This window comes from Myotis brandtii, unplaced genomic scaffold (assembly GCF_000412655.1).
Source record: "Myotis brandtii unplaced genomic scaffold, ASM41265v1 scaffold100, whole genome shotgun sequence".
Lineage (NCBI taxonomy): Eukaryota > Metazoa > Chordata > Mammalia > Chiroptera > Vespertilionidae > Myotis > Myotis brandtii.
This window is the reverse complement of record NW_005353326.1, coordinates 1061722-1071260: the sequence shown is the minus strand read 5'-3', so window position 1 is coordinate 1071260 and position 9539 is coordinate 1061722.

The window sequence follows — 9539 nt, the reverse complement described above, 5'->3', positions numbered from 1 at the left end:
AAAAAGAGGAACTGTAGTAATAATCTGAACAATAAAGATTTAATTATTTAAAAAAATGCCATTATACAGCTGAGCCATCATGGCTCAGTGGTTGAGCATCAACCTATGAACCAGGAGGGCCAAGTTTCAGACCCAATCAGGGCATATGCCCAGGTTACAGTCTTGACCCCCAGTGTGGGATGTGCAGGAGACAGCTGATCAATGATTCTCTCTCATTATTGATCTCTCTCTCTCTCTCTCTCTCTCTCCCCCACCCCTTCCTCTCTGAAATCAATAAAAGCATATTTTTAAATGCCATTATGCAATGGAATATTGTAATTGCTGAACATTTGAGTTAAGTAGCTATTTTGCTTTACATCAGTCACCTGCCCTGACCCTTGTGTCACTAGAAGAATTCTTCTTGTGCCATTTGAAAGGCTTTTAACCATTACATATGTTTATAAATGATGCTGTGAAGGGCACTGGCTTCCAGCTCTGTTGAATTTTGCTCCATTGTCTTTATGAGGCTAGTGTTTCTCTAGAACCCATCTGCAAAGAATCTTCAGAGAGAGCAGGTGTCCTGTCTTCCCTCACTTCTCACCCATGTCATTCACATCAACACAAAACAATCCATCTGCCAGACAGCAGGATTTTTAAGGTTCCTCCAAGGTGACCAACCACATCTAAGTCTGAGAACCACAGGCATCAACTTAGTTCAGAAACAGGGAGGAAGGTCCCATGTGCTCAGCATGGCAGCACGAGGCACCATGCAGATCCACATGCAGCAAAGCAGGTAAAACAGGTGAAAGGTAATTTTAAAAAAAAAACAAAAAAAATCATAATCTCCAGAAATGTCCTCAGTGCATTCAGCAAATGAAGAGATATTGATTCAAGAAAATTTACCCAAACTGTGAGAACAGTGAGTCTGCTACCACCCTCCTAGCTAGACAGAGCTCCCCTCACTGGGGGGTGAGTATGGCCAAGAAGATAGGGCTTCCTCTCCTCATCCTCCCTTCCTATCAAAAGGTGTGGAATCATATGAGGGGAGCAGGCCACCAACATTTCTCAACTCCAAGTCAAAGGAGCTAAATTCCTGGTGAGTGTCACGAGAATTTGGGGTGCCCTTCCTCTGCCCAGTGCTTCTCCCGTGAGAGCAGGCTGAGAGCACCTACGGACTGCCCCCATCCAGCTCATTCATAGAGCAGGTACCACCTCAGGAAAAACAAGCCAAGAAGATGCAGAGATCCTGCTGGCAAAAAGACAGTGCAGGGAGAGCTCCCCAAGGGAACTGCCCTTATGTGAAACACTGCAGGAAAGTTCAGGCCTCACACTGCTCCTTTTAGTTCAGCACATCAGGCTAAACCACAGTTCACCCATGAAAACCAAGGGGAGAGAGAGAGCTAAGAAGAGCCTTCTGGGTGGCAGCAAGCCTCAGACCAGAAGACTGTGCATTGTTTATGCCTGGGTATCATCAGAAACAGCAGGCTGGCTGTGACATTCAGTGAGACAGACAGCTTAATGGCAGGATAGGGATACCAATGGTCAGAGAGGCCTCCTGCCATCTCTGCATCCCAGTGACCTTGCCCACACTCTAGCTGCACCCTCTGAGGAGTGACACCAAAGTCTCCACACTGCAGGGGAAAGAGATGCACTTCTGCAGTCCAGCCATGTCACCAAGCACATACACAGGCAAATGCCTGAAAAACCAAGTCCAGAGAGGAAGGAGGGGGTCAACATCCACAGTTGCCACAATATATTGCCTTCAAAATATCTAATTTTCAATTTAAAAAATCTTGAAACATGCAAAGAACAGGAAACAGACATATACACAGGAGAGAAAAAGTAGGCAACATCAGCTGCCTGGGAGAGGTCCTAGATGCTGGACTTGGCACTGACACAGCTTCACAGTGGCCACTGTAAATGTCCAGTGAACGTTAGGCAACCACCTTACATTCCACCTTAAAGAAGTGAAGAAGGAGAGATTAAAAATGGCGGCGGAGTAAGTGGATGCTGCCTGGACATGGTCCCAGGACCAAACGGAAATTATAACTAAAATACAGAAAAATTTCCTGAAAAATCAACAGAAGACTCACTGGCGAGAACTCTGATAACTGAGGACCAAAAGTGGAGACCACATAGAGACTGGTAGGAGGGGCGGAGGCACAAAGGGCTGGCCGGGCTCCCACATATAGCAACTGAAGTTGAGAGATGTTATCGGGGGGGGGGAGGGGGCGATGCCACTGAGAACTCTTAGGTCCAATCCCCAAGCTGCCCCCCACCCAGCAGAGAGCACCAGAACTGAGAAGGGTACCCCCATAACATCTGGGTGAAAAGCAGCAGGGTTGCTGTCTGCCAGGGAGAGACAGCTGGAAAATTCAAGCACACTCTTAAAGGCCCAACACACAAAATTCCCTGTGGAGCCACTCACCATGGGCTCCGGCAGAGGGAGGGCAGAGTGGACTGGAGCTGTGTGAGCAGAAGCCAGGACTGGGGGCTCTGGGGTTAGAGCTCAGAAGGCAGACACCCAGTTTCCAGTGCTGAGTCATTCCCTCATGCTGTGGAGGCCATCGTTTTCACACAGATATTTGCTAAACAGGCTGTTTGCCTGGGGGGAAGACAGTTGATCCATGCTGGAGGCTAAGTCCAGCAGGGCATAATAAATTTGAGAAGTTCATCAGAAGACTGATGGGCATTTTCAGCAGGGCTGAAGATCTGCATTTTATTGCCTGCTGCCAGACAGCTGAGGGCAGTTCCCCTAACCTGATAATCCTTTATTGTTTACCAAGCCTTACCTCTGATATGTATATCTGCTTTGCTATAGGGCAAAATGTGGAAATAAAAAGCCAGGGGTCTGGAGATTCGGGGAGCTTAGTCACTAGAACAAAGTATCCAACTGGCCCCCCAAAATGCCTTCCAAATTCGTATTTCTTCTCTAGTCTCTTCATTCATTTATGCACAGCCCTTCTCCAGATTCCTGAACCCTAGTAGCTGCAGAAAGACCTCAGCAGGTCCACCCTATTGGAAAACACCTTGCCCCAAGGTATGGAGTTTCTGAGGCCCAATAAGAGACTGAGAACAACAATTAGCCTCCAGGCAGAAGCAATTACCCCACCCTGTTGAAAAAACTCATCCCACACCCGTGGACGATTGCCTGAAGGCAATTCAAGACAAAATCCTATCAGTCTGTAGACAGAGGCAGTCTTTGCCTGATCTAATTAAACGGAAACAGCGTTTGATACTGTCCTGCATTAGAGATGAGAGGCGTAGCAGATCTACCTAATACATAGTCACAAACCCAAATATGCAGCCAAAATGAGGAGACAAAGAAACAACCCCCAAATGAAAGAACAAGAAAATTCTCCAGAAGAGATCAATGAAATGGAGATAAGATATTTATCTGATATAGACTTCAGAATAATGGTAAAGCATGAGAAATGATATAGTAAGTATGACAACAGAAATAAAGAATGACATTGCACCAATAAAGAGCACATTGGAAGGAACATACAGCAGATTAGAGGAAGCTGAGAATAGAATTAGTGAATTAGAAGACAGTTTTGAAAAAATCACTCAATCACTCAAAGAAAAAAACAAGAGGACAGCTTAAGAGAGCTGTGGGACAATGTGAAACATAACAATATTCAAATAGTAGGTATTCCAGAAGAGGCAGAAAGGAAGAAAGGGATAGAGAACATGTTTGAAGAAATAATGGCAGAAAACTTTCCTAACCTGGTGAAGGAAAAGGTAATGCAAGTTCAGGAGGCACAAGGAACCCCAAGCAAGAAGAACCCAAACAGGCTCACGCCCAGACACATCATAATAAAAATGCCAAAAATTAAAGACAAAGAGAGAATCTTAAAGTCAGCAAGAGAAAAGCAAACTGTTACTTACAAAGGAACTCCCATAAAGCTGACACCTGATTTCTCATCAGAAACTTTACAGGCCAGAATGGAATGGCATGAAGTACTCAAGGTAATGGAAAGCAAGCATCTGAGACCAAGATTAATATATCTAACAAGGCTATCATTCAAAATAGACAATCAAATAAAGAGCTTCCTACACTGAAAAATGCTAAAGGAGTGCATCACCACCAAGTCAGCATTACAACAAATGCTAAAGGGATTGCTGTAATGAGAAGAAGAAAAGAGAGAGAAACCAAGGCATACAGAATTAAAATGGAAATAAATAAGTACCTACCAATAATAACCCTAAATGTAAATGGATTAAATGCTCCCATCAAAAGACAGGGTAGCTGAATGGATATAAAAACACTACCCAACTATATGCTGTCTACAAAAGACTCACATCAGAACAAAAGACACACACAGGATGAGAGTAAAGAGTTGGGAAAAATTTTTCCATACAAGTGGAAAAGAAAAAAAAAGCTGGAGTAGCAATACTCACATCCAACAAAATAAACTTCAAAATGAAGGCCATCACAAAAGACAACAAAGGTCACTACATAATACTAAAGGAATCAATCCAACAAGAGGATATAACTCTCATAAACATATTGCACCCAATATAGGAGCACCAAAATATATTTTTTAAAAAACTTCTTGAGGACTTTAAGGGAGAGATAGACAACAATACAGTCATAGCAGGGGACTTTAACACCCCGCTGGCTTCACTGGATAGATCTTCCAATCAAAAACTTAACAAGAAAACATTGACTCTAAAACACACACTGTATCAGATGGTTTAATTGACATTTATAGAACATTTCACCCCAAAGCTGCAGCATATACATTCTTCTCAAGTGCACATGGATCATTCACAAAGATAGACCACATGTTGGAACAAAAAACAAAGCTCTACAAGTTCAAGAAGATTGAAATCATATCAAGCATCTTCTCAGATCACAGTGGAATGAAATTAGAAATCAACTACAGTAAAAACACCCCAAAACATTCAAACACATGGAGGCTAAATAGCATGTTATTAAACAATGAATGGGTTACCAATGAGATCAAGAAAGAAATCAAAAACTTCCTGGAAATAAATGAAAATGAACACACAACAACCCCAAATCTCTGGGACACAGCAAAGGCAGTCCTGAGAGGGAAGTTCATAGCACTTCAGGCATACCTCAAAAAATCAGCAATAAACTACTTAACCCTACTACTTAAAGAACTAAAAAGAGAACAATAAGAAAAGCCCAAAGTAAGTAGAAGGAAGGAAATAATAAAGTTAGAGCAGAAATAAATGACATAGAGACTAAAAAAAAATACAAAAAATCAAAGAAACCAAGAGCTTGTTCTTTGAAAGGATGAAATGATTAATGAACTGTTAGCCAGACTCAATAAGAAACAAAGAGAGAGGATCCAAATAAATAAAATCAGAAACAAAAGTGGACAAGTAACCACTGACACTACAGAAATACAAATGATTGTAAGAAAATACTATGAACAACTATAGGCCAATAAGCTGAACAATGTAGATGACATGGAAAAATTCCTAGAAAAATACAATCTCCAAAAACTGAACCAGGAAGAATCAGAAAACCTGATTAGGCCAATAACAACTGATAAAATAGAAGCAGCCATCAAAATACTCCCAGCAAACAAAAGCCCAGGTTCGGATGGCTTCACAGGGGAGTTTTAACAAACATTCAAAGAACTACCACCTATACTCCTCAAACTATTGCAAAAAATTCAAGAGGAAGGAACACTTCCAATCTCTTTTTATGAAGTCTGCATTATCCTAATTTCAAAACCAGATAAAGACACTACAAAGAAAGAGAATTTTAGGCAATATCCCTGATGAACATTAATGCTAAAATCCTCAACAAAATATTAGCAAACCAGATCCAGTAATATATTAAAAAGGTCATACACCATGACCAAGTAAGATTTATTCCAAGGATCCAAGGCTGGTACAATATTTGCAAATCAATATATGTGACACATCAAGTAAACAAATTGAAAGACAAAAAACACATGATCATATCAATAGATGCAAAAAAAGCAGTCAATAAAATACAGCACACGTTTTTTATAAAAACTCTCAGCAAAGTGTAAATAAAGGGAGCATATCTCAGCATGATAAAGGCCATATATGACAAACCTACAGCCAACATCAGACTCAATGGGCAAAAACTAAAAGTGTTTCCCTAAGAATAGGAACAAGACTGAGATGTTCGCTTTCACCACTCTTATTCAACATAGTCATGAAAGTCCTAGACACAGTGATCAGACAAAAAGAAGAAACAAAAGGCATCCAAATTGGAAAGGAGAAAGTAAAACTCTCATTATTCACAGATGACATGATACTGTACATAGAAAACCCTAAAGACTCCACCAAAAAACTACTAGATTTAATAAATGAATTTGACAATGTAGCAGGATACAAAATCCACGCAAAAATTGATGGCTTTTTTATACACCAATAATGAATGCATTCTCAGAAAGAGATACTAAACAAACAATCCCATTTACCATTGCAACAATAAAATTAAGATACTTAGGAATAAACTTAATCAAGGAGGCAAAAGACCTGTACTCGGAAAACTACAGGACATTGGAAAAAGAGATAGAAGAAGATATAAAGAAGTGGAAGAATATACCGTGTTCATGGATTGGTAGAATCAACATCATTAAAATGTCCATACTACCTAAGGCAATCTACAGATTCAATGCAATCCCTATTAAAATACCAATGCTATATTTCACAAAATTAGAACAAATACTCCAAAAGTGTATATGGAATCAGAAAAGACCCAGAATCGCTGCAGCAATCTTGAGAAAGAAAAACAAAATTGGAGGAATCACAATACTAGATTTCAAATGATATTACAAAGCCACTGTAATCAAAACAGCCTGGTACAAGCACAAGAGCAGGCATATATATATATCAATAGAACAGAACAGAGACCCCAGAAATCGACCCAAGCCATTATGCTCAATTAATATTTGACAAAGGAGGCAAGAGCATACAATGGAGTCTAGACAGTGTCTTCAATAAATGGTGTTGGGAGAATTGGACAGATACATGCAAAAAATAAAACTAGCCCCTCAACTTACAGCATACACTAGAATAAACTCAAAATAGATAAGAGACTTAAATATAAGTCATGAAACCATAAAAATCCTAGAAGAAACCATAGGTAGCAAAATCTCAGACATCTCTTGTAGCAATATGTTTATAGGTACATCTCCTAGGGCAAAGTAAACTAAGGAGAAAATAAACAAATGGGACTATATCAAAATAAAAAGCTTCTGCACAGCAAAAGAAACCATCAACAAAATGAAAGGGGGAGAATATATTTGGCAATGATACATCTGATAAATGGTTACTATTCAAAATATATAAGGAACTCATACAACTTAGCAAAAGGAATACAAACAATCCAATTAAAAAATGGGCAAAGGACATAAATAGACACTTCTCCAAAGAGGACATACAGATGGTCAAGAGACATATGAAAAAATGCTCAAAGTCACTGATCATCAGAGAGATGCAAATTAAAACAACAAGGAGGCATCACCTCACACCTGTCAGAATGGCTACCATCAACAAATCAACAAATGACAAGTGTTGGCGAGGATGTGGGGGAAAGGGAACCCTAGTACACTGCTGGTGGGAATGCACACTGGTGCAACCATTATGAAAACCAGTAAGGAGTTTCCTCAAAAAGTTAAATATGGAACTGCCGTTTGAACCAATGATCCCACTTCTAGCAATATAGCCTAAGAAACCCAAAACACCCATCAGAAGGAATGTATACATCCCTATGTTCATAGCAGCACAATTTTCAATAGCTAAGATGTGGCAACAGCTCAGTGCCCATCAGTAGCTGAGTGGATAAAAAAGCTGTGGTGCATTTATACCATGGAATACTATGCAGCAGTAAAGAAAGAAGGATCTCTTACTCTTTGAGACAGCATGGACCTGAAAAGTATTATGCTAAGAAAAATAAGTTAGTCGGAGAAAGACAAGTATCACATGATCGCACTCATATGTGGAATCTAAGTAACAAAATAAACCGATGAATGGAATTGGTCCAGAGATGTGGAAGCATGGAATGGAGTGCAGAATCTCTGAGGAAAGGTGGGGGAGGGGGGGTGGGAGGAAGGTTTTTTTCCTTGTATGCATATATGCATAATCCATGGACACAGACAATAGGGTGCTGAAGGCCTGAGGGTGGGGGCTGGGGAGGGATGGAGGGGGTCTATGGGGTTAAAAAGGGGACATATGTAATACTTTTTAAATAAATAATTTTTTTGAAAGTGAAAGAGGTATCATGATGACATATCATCAAATAGAGACTAGTGATAAGGAGATGAGAATATGAAATGAACCATTCCTCAGAGGGACTCCATGGCAGAAGTCAACTGACAGTGATGGGGAAAATTAGACATTTTGGGGGGGCTAGCAATCTGAATCTGTGCCATTAACCTAATGCACATTCTTATTAGCCTATAGTAGTGATGGCGAACCTATGACACGCGTGTCAGAGGTGACACGCGAACTCATTTTTTTGGTTGATTTTTCTTTGTTAAATGGCATTTAAATATATAAAATAAATATCAAAAATATAAATCTTTGTTTTACTATGGTTGCAAATATCAAAAAATTTCTATATGTGACACGGCACCAGAGTTAAGTTAGGGTTTTTCAAAATGCTGACACGCCGAGCTCCAAAGGTTCGCCATCACTGGCCACTTCCCCTTTAATTGTCTGGTCCTGCAAGACCTCTTTACTCCCATTTTAGAGAGGCCATAGCTATCACCAGAAGGAGTTATCAGTGCTGGTGCCAGACTAGGCCTTTAGTTGTGGTCTCAAGGCCCCCAGCACATGGGGGTCTTTAAGAACTTGCAAAGGGGACTGGAAAAACCCTTATTTGGGAGACAAAGGGCTGGAAAGATATAAAAGGGGAGGGCTTCCTCCATGTTTTTGCTCAAAATTTGAAATCTTTCTCTGAGCCCGTGCGGCATAATAAACAGTGTAACTCCATTTCTCTGGGCATTGCTTGGTTTTTCTCTGGTCTTCTGTAACAATAGAAGTCTAGAATTCAGGAACATTGACTTCAATTGATAAAAATTATGGAGCCTGATGATCAGAGAAAAATAATGAAGGAAAATGTAGAATTGAAACAGGAATTTTGGGGGTAAAATAGGACAGGTTTAGGAAATTTTGGAAATTAAGGGGACCATGGAGGAAGCACGGGGCTGCAGAGCAGCAGAAGGTATATTTCCATAGAATAGAAAAGCTGAAAAGCTGCAACAGGTACATTTCCATAGAATGAGGGAGCTGGGAACAGCAAAAGGTCTATATTTACAAAATAAAGAGAAGGAAGCCCTTCATCCAGAAGGAGAGAAAGAAAGTCCAAAGGGAATAGAAAAACAATAAGGAAGCCCAGGCCGGTTTGGCTCGGTGGATAGAGTGTAGGCCTGCGGACTGAAGGGTCCCAGGTTCGATTCCGGTCAAGGGCACATGCCTGGGTTGCGGGCTTGGTCCAACCTGCAGGAGGCAGCCAATCAATGATTCCTTCTCATCATTGATGTTTCTATCTCTCTCTTCCTCTCCCTTCCTCTCTGAAATCAATAAAAAAATATTTT